Source organism: Lynx canadensis, chromosome C1 (genome assembly GCF_007474595.2).
Source record: "Lynx canadensis isolate LIC74 chromosome C1, mLynCan4.pri.v2, whole genome shotgun sequence".
NCBI lineage: Eukaryota > Metazoa > Chordata > Mammalia > Carnivora > Felidae > Lynx > Lynx canadensis.
Window position 1 is genome coordinate 186,176,119 of NC_044310.1, and position 16,914 is coordinate 186,193,032.

General features: G+C 41.9%; 1 pseudogene; it reads left to right on the plus strand.

Annotated features, from left to right (window-relative positions):
- The first annotated feature begins 5,533 nt into the window (after window positions 1-5,533).
- Window positions 5,534-16,914, plus strand: part of LOC115519896 — a 75,851-nt pseudogene continuing 64,470 nt past the window's right edge.

Consider the following 16,914-nt stretch of genomic DNA (forward strand, 5'->3'; position numbering starts at 1 on the left):
GAAAATTTTGTGTTCACATCAATAAAATGACATGGGAAAGTGTCCCAGGTATATGAAATGAAAACAAGTCTGGAAAATACCTAGTTTGGTTCTGAGTTTTTAAAAGGAGTTATAGGCAGATTTCAAAACTGTAAAGATTATACTGGTAAATTCTAAATTATAGGCTTACAGGTGATTTTATGTTGACGCTTTTAGGTATTTTCCAAGTTGCATTTTAAAAAAAAGCTTCCAAGATGTTCATATTTACCAGATACACTTTGTGGTAATTTACTAGATAAACTGTGAAGAGTGATAGAGCTTTAAAAAAAAAAAAAAAAGCCTATCCCCAAATCAAGGGAGCTCTTAATTTTAAAAATAAACTTGAATAATTATTTCCGAAACTGAGATAAAGTTACAAAACCTTCGTTTTGTCCTTAAGTTCCTTTCCTGCAAAGCTGCATTGGTATTGTTTCTTTAGAACCGCACCAGGCGCGCTGGGAGCGTGGCGGGAGCAGCGGCACAAGAAAACCGACTGTTGCGGACTTCACTTCTGGCTGGAACGCCACTTAAAATGTGTTAACAGCGAAGGACTAGCAAAGAGACGCCGCAGGAGCTGCAGCACCTGCTGAGAGGCGGAGGGCGGGCGTGGTCGCGCAGCGCCCGGGCGTGGAGGGGAGGGGCCCGCTACCGATTTCGCAGCGGGCGGAGCGCTCGCGTGGCGTCCTGGTATTCGGGCGAGTTTTCTTCGCGAGGCGCACGGAACTTTCGGTCTTCCCCGGGTCTTTCTCCCTTGGGTTCGACTGCCCCGTGGGCTCCGGCAGCCGGGCCGGCGGCCCCTCCGCGGGCCCCGCCAGGCCAAACCCCGCCAGCATGGACCCCGCGGCGGAGCTGGTCGGCTACGTGAACGGCCGCGAGGTGAGCGCGCCGGACGCCGGCTTCTGGCCTGGAGGCGGCTTTGCCCGCCTCCGCCGCCACGCGCGGCAGGCCTGCGGCGTGCTTTCCACACTGCCCTGGAGCTTCGGGCCCCACTTCCTCGTGTTGCTTTTCTCCCTCCTTGCGAGACGCCCGGGCTGACGACCGACCCCACCCCGTAAACGATAACGGAACGCCTTACGTAGACTAGGAGCGGTGTGTAGACGGCTGAGCCTCGGCTCCCCCGGGTGCGTTTGGATGGGTGGAGAGCAGGGCGGACAGATGTGGAAATTGTGATATGCTCAAGTCACAGCTAGTTCCTGGCAGAGCTGAACCAAAGCCGGGCTCTGGGAACTCGAAGGTCTTCACTGCGTCCGCTGCTGGCGCGGTGTGTGTCCTCTCAGAAAGCGGACTGGCCCTCTGAGTCTCTGGTAGAGATCCAGACTGTGCCTGACGTTTGAGGTCAGCAAAGCCCCTAGGCATCCTTTAAAACACCCCCCACCCAGACGTGGCCACGGACTCTATTCACCTTTAATGTTGTCCCGGCGTATTGACACCACTTTCTAAGGGAGAAACTGAGGCAGGAAGGTGAAGGGGCTTCCTTAAGAGATGACAACCAACCCAGGGTGGTGCTGCCTGCCTTTCCACAGTGCCAGCACCTTTGGAACCACCTGTGATCCCTGCTTCGGGGTCCGGGATAGCCCCAACGCTTTTACCTGTGCACGAGGGACACACCCAGAAGCTAGGGTCAAACATCAGGGCCTCTCGCTGGTGAGGCCTGTCTTAAGGCCCTGAGCTTATTTTCGCATCTGTGGTCTTGTATTATTTTTCTTAAATAGGACCCCTCCCCAAATTGTAATTTCTAGGTTCCAGAAAACCTTCCTCTGACTCTGAGTTCCACACTGGATAACACGAGCTTGTTATTCCTAATATGTAATGGGAGCTGTTAGGCTCTCAGAGGACTACTATGAGAGTAAAAACTGGCAGTCAGGTTTGTTAGCATTATGCCACTTTTTTATTTGCATAACTTAATGGCATAGCAAACAAAACTCTGGCCTGATTATTTAAACAAACAAGGATTCAGTTTCATCTCTCTTACTGAGATGCCCTGAACTCTTAGAGCCCCAGTTCCTCTGTTAAAAGGGGATAATACTACTTAGGTCACAGAGTGATAATGAGTATTTAATTTGCTTATTTGTTAAGGTCTACTCACTGAGTTCCAGTGTTCTCAGGGGATGCAGCAGAGCACAGAAATGACAAAGTCCCTGCTTGCATGGAGTTTATGTTGTGATAGGGTGGCACACAGTAAGCATATGAGTAAATGGGAATGTATAATGTCAGGCAGTGGTAAGTGCTAGGGTAGAACATAAAACAAAGTGAAGGGACAGGAGCTGATATTTTAAGTGAGATGGATGTTTAGGTCTCTCTGAAAGGATGACATTTGAGCAGTGACAAGTGTGAAGTTAGGAGCAAACATCTGGGGGAAGATTATCCCAGATGGAAGGAATAGGGGTGCAAAGATCCTCAGATATGGGGATTTCTGCATGCCAGGGGATAGCAAGGAGGGTGGTGGGGCTGGAGATGTGGCCAGGGGCCAGATTGCTAGGGCTTTGTAGGTGATGGTAAGTAAGAGTTTTGGTTAAATGAGGAAATAGGTTTTTGAGTCTAGCTTCTTCCCCATCCTCTCTCCCCTGCCCCTAAACAAACTAGTGGGATTTTTAACATAATGGCTAACAACAGTTTGTGTGCTATTAATTTTTAAAAATAGATAAGCTGGTTCTTATCTATGGGCTCATTTTTTTTAAATTTTTTTTAATTTATTTATTTTTGAGACAGAGAGAGACAGAACATGAGCAGGGGAGGGGCGGAGAGAGAGGGAGACACAGGATTCGAAGCAGGCTCCAGGCTCTGAGCTGTCAGCACAGAGCCCGACGTGGGGCTCGAACTCACGAACTGTGAGATCGTGACCTGAGCTGAAGTTGGGCGCTCAACCGACTGAGCCACCCAGGCGCCCCATCTATGGGCTCATTTTTATCTATCAAAACTCCTGTGATCACTTGGAAAGTACACTCTAAAGATGTCAATTCAATTTTTGCAGATACCCTTTTAAAAGAAATTATGTCATTCTTTCCCTTTCTTTCTCCTCCCTTCCAAATTCTGTTAAGTGTATGTGTGTCAGTCCGGGCAGGCAAGCCTGATTGCCACATAGATAGAAGAAAGTTTCTGGTTCAGAGGATGAGAGGCTGTTGAGAAAAGTGAGAGAAACCACCGAGGAAGAGGAGTCTTAAAGTCAAACATGACCTCTGGGATTAAAAACTTGCCTCTGAGGTCCTGTGCCTGTCTTTCTTTATTTTTATTTTTTGAGAGAGAGAGAAAGAGAGGGTGGGGGAGAGGGGCAGAGGGGGAGAGAGAGAGAATCTTAAGCAGGCTCCACACTCAGCATGGAGTGTGATGTGGGGCTTGATCCCACAATCCTGGGATGATGACTTGAGCTGAAATCAAGAGTCCGATACTGAACCAACTGAGCCACCCATGCACCCCACCTGCCCCCTTTTTTTAGTTGAATTTGTTGGGTTCTTTTGATGTTGAGTTGTATTAACTTCTTTATATATTTTGGATATCAACCCCTTATCAGATGTATCATTTGCAGATGTCTTCTCTCATTTACTCAGCTGCCTTTTTGTTTTGCTGATGGTTTCCTTTGCTGTGCAAAAGCTTTTTTTATTATGTTATAGTCTCAATAGTGTGTTTTTGCTTTTGTTTTCCTTACCTAGGGACATTCTAGAATAATGCTGCTGAGACAGATGTCCAAAAAATCACAGCCTATGTTTTGTTCTAGGAGTTTTATAGTTTCAGGTTTTGCATTTAGGCCTTTAATCCATTTTGAGTTTATTTTTGTGTATGTTATAAGAAAGTGGTCCAGTTTCATTCTTTTGCATGTAGCTGTCCAGTTTTCCCAACACCATTTGTTGAAGAGACTGTCTTTTCCCCATTGTATATTCCTGTCCACTTTCTCCTAGTTTCATTGACCATATAAGCATGAGTTTATTTCTGGGCTCTCTATCCTGTTCTATTGATTTATGTGTCTGTTTAGTGCCAGTACCTTCCTGCTTTGATTGCTATACCTTTGTGGTATATCTTGAAATCTTGGATTATTATGCGTCCAGCTTTGTTCTTTTTTCTCAAGATTGCTTTGGTTATTTTGAAATAAGTCAGAGAAAGACAAATGCCATGTGGCATTTTTAAAAAAAGCAAACAAATGGAATTGTAAATATATAGGAGAAACTGGTGGTTGCCAGAGAGGAAGGGGTTGAAGGGATGGGCAAAATAGGTGAAGGGGATTAAGTACAGACTTCTAGTTAAAAAAAATAAGTACGTTACAGGGATGAATAAGCACAGCATAGGCAATATAGTCAATAACATTTTAATAATGTTATATAGTGACAGATGGTGACCACACTTACCTTGGTGAACATTGAGTAATGTATAGAATTGTATGGAAGCCAGTTAGGAGACTCTAGATAATGTGATTGGCCTCCAATCTGTGCTTTTTGCAAAACCCCCTCAGGTCATCAAAAGATGTCATCAGGCAGGGTCTAAGGCCATCCAGAGGGAAGGCCAGTGCATATTGGTCAGACATCTAGTGGCAGAGAGATTTCTTACATCTTACTTAGGGGCCCCCAGAACAGGTGATCCCCTTAACATAGAGTTTGAGGGAGGAAGAAACCATGAATAAATTATACCCCAGACACAATTCTCTAACATAGGTCAGGAACTGAAGCATGTCATTCTGTGAGGCAGTGAGACATAGAGATCAAAAGTGTGGGCTTTTGGAGCAAGTCATGGTTGAGTCCTGTACTCTCTGCTCTGCTGCTTGGTAGCTCTGTGACCTCAGGTGAGTTGCTTTATATCCCTGAGCTTCAGCTTTCCCCTCTGCAAAATGGGGCTAATAACAGTAACTTCTCCCATGGAATTGAGGTGAAGATTAAATTCCACGGAGAGTGGTTAACAAGGTGATTGGCACAAGTAAATGCCCAATATGTAAAAGCGATTGTTAATATCCACACCAGAAAATTACCTGCTTCACGTGCAGAGCCAGACCTGCCTGGAAGTGCCAAGGGGGCTGAAAAGTAGTCATTGAGCATTACTTGCTCAACATAATGTTGAATCTTGATATTCATATGGGAATCTGGAAAGAGCTGTCCGTTAGCTAGTCTTTCTTTGGGTTCTTGGTCTGCAGAGCTGAGAGAGAAACTTTCTGGGGTGGCTGTAATGATTCAGAGAAAAGTGAAGGGGTGAAGGTGACTTAGGCAGGGAGAACCAACAATTGCAATGAGTTTTAAAACCACCAGAAGCTCAGGCAAAAGTGTCTGCACTACTGTGCCTTTGGCCTCCTTCTCTGTTGTAAGGAGGTTGCTGGGGGGTTATTGTTCTTCTCAGCTGTGTCCCATGGCATACATCTCTTTCTTCCCTCTCCTTGTACCTCTCTTTCCCTTTCTTAGTTTCCATTCCTTCGCTACTTTCTCGCCCCTCCTCATCTTTCTCTTTCTTCTTTCTTCCTCTGTCTTGGATGTGGCCAAGACCCCTCAGGCACTAGTCACTGGCCCTGCACAGAGGAATGTAATTTCTCAGTCTTTGCAATATGAACTTTAAATCTCACAAAGGGCTGCTGGAGCTACAGAAGGGCAGACTCTGCCCTTGCAACGCTCAAGGCGGTACTAAGCTGGGAACACGGAATAACCCTGATCCAAGAACTGGTATTATCTCTCCAAACCAGAGTCAGTGAGAGTAACTCTGTTGCTTGTTCCCTCTCCACCCCCTAGCCACCGGCTTGGTCCTGACCTCACTGTTTCACTCCAAGACCTTCCATGCCATATCTCTGCTCCTATTTCCCTCCTCCAAATAGATCATCCACCAAATCAAGAAAAATAAACACATTTCAAGCCAATGGCACTTTGAGCCAGACTCCAATCTCTTGAGACATCTCTTAGAACATGTACCCAAACAAGCAAGGCCTGATTCTTCCATTGATTCCTTCCAAAAATCTACAAATATCCCTCAAGCCTAGTCTACTAAGCCACCCAGATCCTGTTTCTCCATTAAAATTGGGCTTCTGTAAAATTTATCATCATATGTATTATTTAGGATTAGTTGAAAATGGCACAAACTCAAAACTAACAGTGGTTCAAACAAGATACGTGTCATTTTTACTTTACATAAAGGGATGTCTTGGGGCTGGTCCAGAAGCTTCATGATGTCATCTGAGACCCAAGCGTCTTCTCTCTTTTTCCTCTGCTGCCATTAATATGTTGCCTATGGTCTAAGGTAGCTACTGGAGTTCTAGCCATTTCATCCCTTTTCTATGCAGCAGGAAGGAAGAAAGGAAAATGCATGCTGGAGTACACAACAGTTTCTACCACCATTTTTGGCACTTCTCTGTTTCTCTTTCTTTTCTTCTGTTCAGATGCCTCAAGACTGTGAGAAATCCTTCCTCTTTCCTGAGCGTTCTCATAGCAAATTGTATACATCATGATCATTTATTAAAGTTAATATTATTACATCCCTATGATATATCCCCAACACCTAGCCCAGTGTTTGACACAAAGAAGATTAACAGAAAGTGGTGTCTCTTAGGGTCAAGAGAGGCTTATGTGTTCACAAATGATTATGATGCAGGGTACATTTCTGTCACTCAGTTCCAATGTGTGGGGAGTTTTCCCCCACACCACCAAGTAATTCCTTGACTCAGGGAATATAATATAATATAAACTCCCTGAGTTTATAATTTGACTCAGTTCTTACACTGTCCACCCAGAGATAATATCAGGTTCCATTAAGGGCTTAGCCCCACAAGAATGCACCTCCCTGCACCTCCAATGCTAATCACAAGTCCAGATTGTTACCTATACATCTAACTGACTGGCTGTAAATCAGATTTCCACAGCCACCTCCTTGGGTTTGATCAATTTGCTAGAGTGGCTCATAGAACTCAGGTAACCAGTTTACTAGATTACTGGTTTATTACAAAGGTATTAAAGGATATGAATCAACAGCCAGATGAAGACATAGGATGAGGTCCAAAACAAAGGAGTTTCTGACCCCATGGTGGTATAGCCTGGCACAGGTGGCATATGGATGTGTTCTGGTTCACCAACCTGGAGGCTTCCTGGAAGCTCTCTAAGCCCAGTCCTTTTGGGCTTTTAGGGAGGCTTCATTATACAGGCATGACTAATTAAATCACTGGCCATTGGAAATTGATTTAACTTGCAGCCCCTCTCCCCTTTCTGGGAGTTAGGGTACAGGACTGCAAGTTCCAACCCTTTTGATCACATGGTTGGTGTATCTGGCAACCAGCCCCCATTAAGTTCATCCCCAAAGTTACAGTATTAACAAGGACACCATGATCTTGGTCAAGACCTAGGAAATTCCTGGGATTTTAGGAGTTATGTGCCAGGAACAGTGGGTGAAGACAATATGTATTCCTAATTATAAGTCACAGTGTCACATGGGGTACAAAGTTCTATTACAAATATGTGAACATTGGCCATGATAGCACAGAGGAAGCTGGTTACTTGGAGCAGAGAATGGAAAGGTATATGAGATGGCAGCACCCCCACAGTAGAGAACATTTGAGCAGGGCTTTGAATGACATACAAAATTCTGCCAAGTAAAGAAGACAGGACTTTCAGGAGTCCTATATGCAAATGTAGTGTAAGGTGAAAGTCCTGATGGTGTAGCCAATTCTTGCATGTGACCAGAGTTCAAGATACATGGGTTGAATGGCAGGAGAAGATGGGCAGTTTATCAAAAAGTCTTGTAGGCTATGCCAAGGAGTTTGGATTTCTTCTTGTATTCCAGGAACTCTGATTATAAATTTCCCTAAGACCCATTCAGTGTGCTTATTTATGAAGCACATTTTCTTGTACTTTCTCCCAGAAATTCTGATTCCATAAGGATTTCATTTTAATAGGCACCCTGAGTGATTCAGAAATCCTCAGCATGGTAGTGTGGTGGCCACGAGCCAATGTTGAATTAAAGCAGATACAGATGATGATCAGACTTGAATTAAAGCAGATAATAGATGATTATCAGACTTGGATTTTAGTGGTAGAAAGGGTGGCATTGTGGATGTCAAGAATGGAAGCAGGAGACATGTTAGGCAGCTCTGATAATTGTTCAGGTAAGACTTAATAAGTGTTGATTCTGAGGAGTGACAGTAGAAGTGAAGGGAGTTTAGAGAATCAGTTTGGAAGTGTGAGTGACAGGACCTGGTGACATTGATTGGTAGATTGAAAAATAAAAAGTTGAAAATAGCTCAGGTTTTTAAGCTTGAATGACTTAGCAGGTGTTGAGGCTATTAAACAAGTTAGTGAAAAGAAGGGAAAGAATAAGTTTGGGAAATAAAAAGTTTCATTTGAGGGCTTATTAAGTTGGGGATACCTGGAGGGGGTGCTTCATTTTTCTTTGTATTACAGTATGGGTATGTGTACCCAAGCCAACACACAGACAATCACACCTCTTGTTATATTGCACATTCCTCTGGGGCACAGATATGACCTTGGTATTTGGCATATGCTTCACTTTCCCTGGCATATAGCCACTTAGAATTGAAGGTGAGGAGGCATTCATTAGAATAAGTATATGTCCCCTCCTCACCTACTTTCCCAAATGGTAGCATGGTGAAAGATGATCTCTACTTCTGAGATGTGAGGATGCTCTTTGTTCTGTGAATCTAAAAGAAATCCAAAGTTTTAATCAAAAAAGAGAAAACATGAACACTTTGGGAAACAATCAGTTATGACATTTCAATCATGCCATCCCTTGGGTGCTGCTGTTCTCTTGCTGTGCTGCTAGGCTACCCACACAAACTTGCTTCTTAAGTGTGTCCTTGTTTGCACATCTTTGTATTAGTTGGCATACATATTTTCTCTTGTTTCTTTGATTTGGGGTCATGGTTGATCATGTTCTCTTTCTGAAAACGATAAATCTTTGAACACGATAAACAAGCTTTTTTTTTTTTATAATTATATAAGATCTCAGAGGCTATTCTATTCCAGAAGCCACCTCCTACCTCTTTTTTTCCTATTCTGTTCTACTAATATCTTTTCCCTGACCTGCCTCAGACTTTCCAGGAGAAGCTGGACAGGAGTCACTAGAGTTCCTGTTGGTAGAAACAACTACTGCCTTAGAAAACAGTGATAAGTCAGGACCAAGGACAGTGGCGAAGTGGTGGTGGGTTCCAGATTTAGGCTCCATGCTTATAAGAGATGATTTGTATATCACAGGTGTTCCATAAGCATTAAATCAAATTGAAAATATGAGTAGAAGAATTAATGTGCATTTCCATTAAATTAGCATGAGCTAGCCAATGTGAATATCATACTAGCTCTCTCAGCTTTATGTACAAAACTCTTATTTTCCTTCTGGTACAAGTGATAGAAAAAAAAAACACTGATCTTGAAACAATGCTGTTACCATATCTGAGGAGGAATCACATCCTTTTCTTTGCTTTGAGTGTGTGCATGTGTGTGTATAGTGCTGATATCCTCATCAGGTGATATTTCAAATATCTTCTTAGAACCACACAGAGTCATATTTCCTACTAGTATGGTTTTATGTTCTTTAAGAAAGTCCTACATTTTAGTTTTGTAGGCAATGCACAATTGTGGCTGTCAGAAGAACCAAATTCTTTCTAATCTCTGTTTTGGCACTAAACACATTATATAAAATGGAGGAACTAGCAATGGGAATTAAAGCAAATCTTAAAAGGTCTTAACTTAGCATCCTTTAGAATTAAGAGTCACAATATTGACATTCTGTCTTCAAGAACTAATCATCATGCCCATTAGGAAAAAAGAGCACATAAATCTCCTAAAATGAAAGTAAAAGAGCCATGGAGAAATTAAACCCCAAAAATGTTACCTTAGAAAAACTTACTAAATAAAAGTCATGTAAGGAATGGATTCTTAGCCTGCTATCCATGAAGTCCAGTGGGCTTCCAGATGTCTGTAGACCCCAGTAAACTATATGCAGAATTATGTGACAATGGATATTTGTACATTTTCATTCCCCCTAGAGAGAGTGAAATTTCCCAAAGAGTACAAAACTCAAAAGGCATCAGTAACTATCTTCTAGAAATCATTCTAGATCTTTGGACGTAAAAACAATGAACACTGATTTCCTGGTTATCCGTGGTACTAATGTGTAATATTTAAGATTTTGTTCACTTGTGGGTGACAGAAAATCTCAAATAGCAGTAAATAAGATAGAAGATAGAAGTTTATTCCTTTCTCATTGTGTTAGTTTCAGTTCTCTTGGAAGCAGACGCCAGAAATGGGATTAAATGTACAAGGATTTTATTAGGAGAAATACCTGAATGAAAAATAATGAGGGAGCTAGAGAAGCTCAGGGAGACAGACTGTAATGCAAGTGCCACCTGTGAAGAGGAGAGGGCAAGGAGGCTGACTGGGAGGGTCTAAGGCTGCTGTGCAGTCTAAAGCACATTCATCAAAGCCATTGGGGGTGGTTGACAGGGACTCCCATGTCTCTCCAAAACCACTAGTGGGGAGTGAGTCATGGCCTCAATGGACACCTAGGTGATAGAAATCAAAGTGCAGCGGTCTCTTGGTCAGTTACCCTCCATGTTGAAGGAGGTCTGTGAAACACATTCTCATAGCTTCATGCTTGTATAACAGAATCCCAAAGGTAAGTGGATCAGAGCTAGTAAAGCAGTGTCTCAACCCTATTAGGCAGCCAAGCTCCTTGTGTGTTGCTGCCTCACCCTCCGCAGCATGCAGCTTTCTCCTCATGGGCAGAGATGACTAATAGAAGTGTAGCCATTATATCTGAATTCCAGAAAATGAAGTAAGGGATGAAGAAGGGGGCACCCCCCCTACTTTTAAGGACATTTCTATCCTGAAAGCCATACATAGCACTATGCTTATATCCCATTGGCCAACATTGTCATTAACCCCACCCAGCTACAGAAAAGACTGGGAAAATGTATTTTTCATTTTGGGCAACCGTGTGTGGGGCTAAAAATTGGGGTTTCTTTTACCAAAAAAAAAAAAGAATGAGAGAACAGATATGAGGGAACAAATAGCAGTTTCTGCCACTGAGAAGCAGAGAAATACAGTCAACATGGATAATAACACACAAATATTCCAAGAAGTATTTACAATTGGGCATTTTACTTTGTATGTCATCAAAGATGCAGATAAGGGTGAAAGCAAATGTGCAATGTACTCATACTTTCAAATTTTCAGGTCTTTATATGTACAGACTCTTTTTTAGTTTGGCCTTGTTTTTGGCAATCTGATGTCCAGTTGTTTTGAAAGACTAGATATCTGTATGATTATATAAGATTTGATAGAGTGGCCCACAGCACTCGAGTAACCAGTTTACTCACTAGATTACTGGTTTATTACAAATAATAAAGGTATTAAAGGATATGCATCAATAGCCAGATGAAGACATAGGATGAGGTCCAGAACAAAAGAGTTCCAGACCCCATGGAGGTGGGGCCTGGCATGGGTGGCAATCAAGAATCTGTAAGATTCTAAATAATAGCAGCTAAGACCTCATTTGAACTTAACTCTATATTCAAGAGTCTTTGAATGGTGATGTCCTCTAAGGTCAGAGCTATTCTGGAAAGAGCATTTTGAGAAACATATTATCTGTGACTATGCTTTTTCCAGGTCTACTCACAGGAGCTAAGTATGGCTGTAGAGTGGGAGGCTGTGGCACCTGCACAGTGATGATATCATGCTATAACCCCTTTATCAAGAGGATAAGGTACCTTGCAGCAAAGTCCAGATATGGTTGTATTTTTAGAGTCTTAAACTTTGTTCTTTTCCTTCACTTGATAATATGTATTGAGTACCTGCTGTGTGACAAGAACTGTGCTAGGCACTGGGGGTACAGTGATGGACAAGATAGACATGTTCCCAGGAATATGAATCAGTTAGAAAAAAATGTACCATCAGTGAGGATAACATATGGTCAAAGAATCCCCTGTTGAAAGTTGAAAGGCTGTCTGATTCCCTGTGCTGTCTGGGGAGGAAAGGAAAGGGTGAACTGGCAGTGAAGGATAATGCCATCATCACACTTTTATATTACTATTACAGCCTACTAACTGATATCCTTGCTCCCACCCTTGACCCTCTCCCCACCCCCACCACTTGGTAAATCCCATACATCAGTCAGAGAGATCACTTTCTTTTTTTTTTTTTTTTAATTTTTTTTTTCAACGTTTATTTATTTTTGGGACAGAGAGAGACAGAGCATGAACGGGGGAGGGGCAGAGAGAGAGGGAGACACAGAATCGGAAACAGGCTCCAGGCTCTGAGCCATCAGCCCAGAGCCCAACGCGGGGCTCGAACTCATGGACCGCGAGATCGTGACCTGGCTGAAGTCGGACGCTTAACCGACTGTGCCACCCAGGCGCCCCCAGAGAGATCACTTTCAAGTATAAATCAGATCACCATACTTTCCTACATTGGTTTCCCATTACATTTAACATCTCTTTATGTTTGATATTTATCCTTCTTCATGTTTGCCAAGTTTCTTGGATCTGTGGCTTGATGTCTTCTATCAGCTTTGGAAATTTCTCAAGCCATCATCTCTTCAAATATTTATTCTTTCTCCTCTCTCCCCCCTCCCCTCTCTCATCTCCTCTCTCCCCTTCCTCTCTCTCCTCTCTCCCCCCTCCTCTCTCTTCTTTCTCCCCTCTCTCCCACCTCCTTGATCTCTTCTCGTCCCCCTCCTTTCTCTTGGACTCTGATTATGCCTATCTTAGATCATTTTGCATCATTATACAGATCTCAGATGAAGGCTAAGTATCTGAGCACTGGTAAGATTTCAGAGATCTGCCTGTATTTCACAGCCAAGTCACCTGCTTCCTGAACTCTGGATTATCCCTCCCTTTACAGCCTAGCAGCCCACTTTTGAGTTCACCAGGGTGTTCTCTTTGCTCTCCCATCTCACATCTATGCTTTGGGAGATCTCTTGCAGCCATGCCTCCCTGCCTTTAGCCTCTGGAGGGTGGCAGTTGCCCTGTACTCTGTGAAGCCTGAGTGCCTTCAGTTTTCTCTCAGTTCTCCTGCTTCCCACCCCCCCCACCACCTTCTGCTCTATCTTTCTCATCTAAGAGTCCATGTGCATGAAGAGTTTTTTTCAGCTCTCTTTCCCTACCCCTAGTTTTAGGGTATTACCCTACTTTTAGGGTATTACCCTCAGCACTCAGTGAACTTTGATGGGGAAGAGTTTGAGGCAAGTGCAGTCCAGCTTTGTATTTTAATTTGTGACATCAGCCCATATTAAATGTTTGTTGAAAGTTGGTCTGGTTTCTCCTTACTCCATCTCCGTTCATTTCAGTTAGAGATGAAAACAGCTGTTACCACGTCTCTCTTATAAAGGACTTCTACTTAATGGAGTTTAGTTCACTTAAGTTTCTTTACATACTCAGCATCTGATGATGTTAGTTAAAAAAACTATAATGATATAGCTTATATGGCCTGCTTTGGATTTTAGAATGAGAGTGAAGGTCTCTTAGAACTTTCTAGATGAAGCCTTACAGTTACCTACCTTGCTCCTCCCTGTCTCCCAGCCTGGAATCCTACCATTCCTCCTGGGTTCATTGTGCTCCAACTTCCCTGACCTTTCTGTCCCTCTTTCTGTCCCTGAACATCCCAAGCTCATTTCTGCCGCCTGTGCATGTGTTGTCCTCTGTGTGGGATGTTTGTTCCCTTAACCTTTCATGTCTGACTCCTTCAAATCATTCAGGTTCCAACAAAAATGTTATATTATCAATCCTCTCTGATCACTTTAAAATAGCAATGCCCAAATCGCCTCTGCAACTCCTTATTCCCTTAGCCTGTATTATTTTTTTTCATAGCACTTCTCACTATCTCAGTTTATGTACGCATGTATGTATGTGTGTGTATATATATACGTATATATATATATATATATACGTATATATATAGTCTATGTATATTTGTATTGTCTGTCTTCCCTCAACTAAAATATATATTCTAAAAGGGGAGGAATTTTATCTGTCTTGTTCAGCAATGAATCATAGTGCCTGGAACTCTGTCTGGCACATAGTAAACACTCAATAAATATATACATGTAGTTATAAATGAATAAAATTCTCCTAATCTTTCTTTTGTGTTTATGGGTGCAATACTGCTTAAAAACCTATACATTTTGCTTCTAAAAAATGGGCATGAGCTGAAGACAGAATGTATTTGCAAAGCCTGAAGAACTGTGTAAAACTCGCCATAGTGGAGGTGCTGGGTGAATGCTCAGTTCCCTTTCCCACTGGATACAATATAATTTTTACTTTTGCATTCTGAAGATAATATGCAGCCGAGGCCTGTCAGATCCCCATATGCTCTCTGTAAGGTGCTGCTATCACCACAATAGAAAGCACAGGAAGCACCAAGACGAGGATTCATCCTGTTCAGATGAGGGTATGCTTCTTCCTCATAGGGTTTCTGTGCTTCAAAAAGCATGGCTAGCCCCATAGGTTAAAGGAAGAGAACAGTATGAGCCCCACTGCTTGGTCACTGCCCATACATGAAACTGAGCTGGAAACCAGGAGTGAAGCCTGGGGTGTGTGGCTATTTTGTAACTGATTTCTCAGAAATCAGCTGAAAGAGCAGAAGACTTTTTCTTTTGGAAGAAAACTCTGACATTGCTGAGTTTGTTTTTTTGTTCTAATTAGATGGGACCTATCCTTCTTACATCTTCCAAACTCAAAGAAACAAGAGCCATGTGCATTGAGGGTTATAATTTTGTAGTTTTTTTACAAAGTGGAAAATAATCTGATTTTAAAGCTGAATGAAAATCTCAGCTCCCAAAAAGATTTGTTAAATGTAGGACTTATTCAGAAGACATATAATAGGAGTTTTTGTAAATTTGGAGACGTTTCTCATAAGGCAGCACCTTGTTAGGACTTTGCCTCAAATGAAAGGGTACTTCAGACTCCTGACTTTAAATTATTTATACGTTGCCCATAAAAATGCTGTTGTTACTTGTTTTTCTCTAGGTTAAAGAGGTTCACTTATGAGGAGAGGATACAAGAGGGAAAAGATAGGGGCGACATAGAGAGTAACCAAACATCACATTCTCTGGGCTTGAAGGAATTTCAGGTCCTGTTTATGTCCTTTGAAACCTCATTACTTGGAGGGAGCGAATTCTGCCTGGATGCTCTTATGAGACCTGGCTGTTCACAGCCATGAGATATTCTTTCTTTTAGTAGACGCTGCTGAGATCCTGGTGTTGCAGTGTAGCCAGAAGACAACTTCCAAAATGGGGTTTCACCTTTGAAGTTAGACTCCAAAGAGAAAATGCTAAGAAGGAAAAAGTTTGGTAGAGAAATAGGCAGTGTTTCCTTCTTGATTGTCTTCTGGCTTAATGGTTGCACTTTGTAAACAAATTTCTATGTGCTAAAGTGATAGGGCAGTGGTGGGCAGTTAGAAGGCACTCAGGAGGTTTTGTATTGTTTTGTTTTCTCAACTTGAGTGCAATTTGCTTCACTTCTCTGAAGGACTTAAAGGGGGTAACCTTTATTTTAATGATTCCCATTCTGGACTACACACTGAAATCACTGGGAATCTAAAAAATATATATCTATACTCTTGGTCTGAGGTGCTTCTTGGGCCTTGGAAATTTTAAACTTCCTCTGGTGATTCCATAGGCTGAGAACCTGTAATGAAAGGTGAGGACCAGTAATCACAGCCACCCAGTCTGAGAAAAGGAGACACCTAGGATGAGAAGGATTTTCCAGGGCCTCTCCTCCAATTTTAATGTGCAAGCAAGTTGCCTGGGGATCTTGTTAGAGTGCAGGTTCTTATTCAGTGCATCTGGGGTGGGGCCCAAGATTCTGCACTTCTAACCTTTCTGTGCTTCCAGGAGAGGATTGCCAAGTGTCAGGGAACCCAGTGTGGATTCAGCACTCCTGGGATGGTAATGTCCATCTACACATTGCTGAGGAACCATCCAGGGCTCTCTCTGGATCAGTTAACTGATGCCCTTGGTGGTAGGTTATATAATATATAATATTTATATATATACACTTAAATATTTATTTATATTTAAATATATATTTATTTATAATTATGTATATATTTATATATTTATATTTCTATAATGTATATAATATATATTTATATTTATATATATAAATATTTAAATTTATATTTATATATAATTTATATATATAACTTACATAGATGTAATATGTGTGTGTATATATATATTTATTTTGACATTTTAAAAAATGTTTATTTTTGAGAGAGAGAGAGAATGAGCATAAGCAGGGGAGGGGCTCGAGTGCACAAACTGTGAGATCAGGACCTGAGTCAAAGCCAGAAGCCCAACCGACTGAGCCACCCAGGCACCCCGTGTGTTTTTATTTTTAAATAATGGTGATGGTGAGAGCTGATATTAGACACTATGTGCCACATGCTATATTAATACTATATAAAGATTATCTCATTTAATCTTTATGATACTTTTATAAGATAGGCATTATTACCATCCCATGTCGTAGATGGAGAAACTGAGGTTTAGAGAGTTTAATTTATTTAAAGTTATACCACCAATAAGTGGAAGAGTTACTTTGTTCAAATCAAGATTCAAGCAAGATCCACACGTTGCACTTTGCTCATATAGTTCTTGTGTTTCTTAATTTATAAAAGTCTTCTCCCTTTTTTATTGTTTGCTTATTTTTACAAACAAAGCCAGTTTATTCATTTGCTCTTGGAAAGGGTCCAGTTTTCTCTACATGCCACTCTCTACCACCAATCTCTCCTTGGAGTGAGTGCTCTCAAGATCATATTGGATATCAGAGGGCTGTTGATGAATACTACATGAGATCAAAGAGATTGAGATATTCTGGTGATACTTATTTCAAATAACTTTATCCAGTCTAGAGTGATTTGATCAAGTTTAACAGCTCAGTTGTGTGTGGGGGTGGAGGAGGTCTTCATTAATAATATTCTAAACAATTTTCAA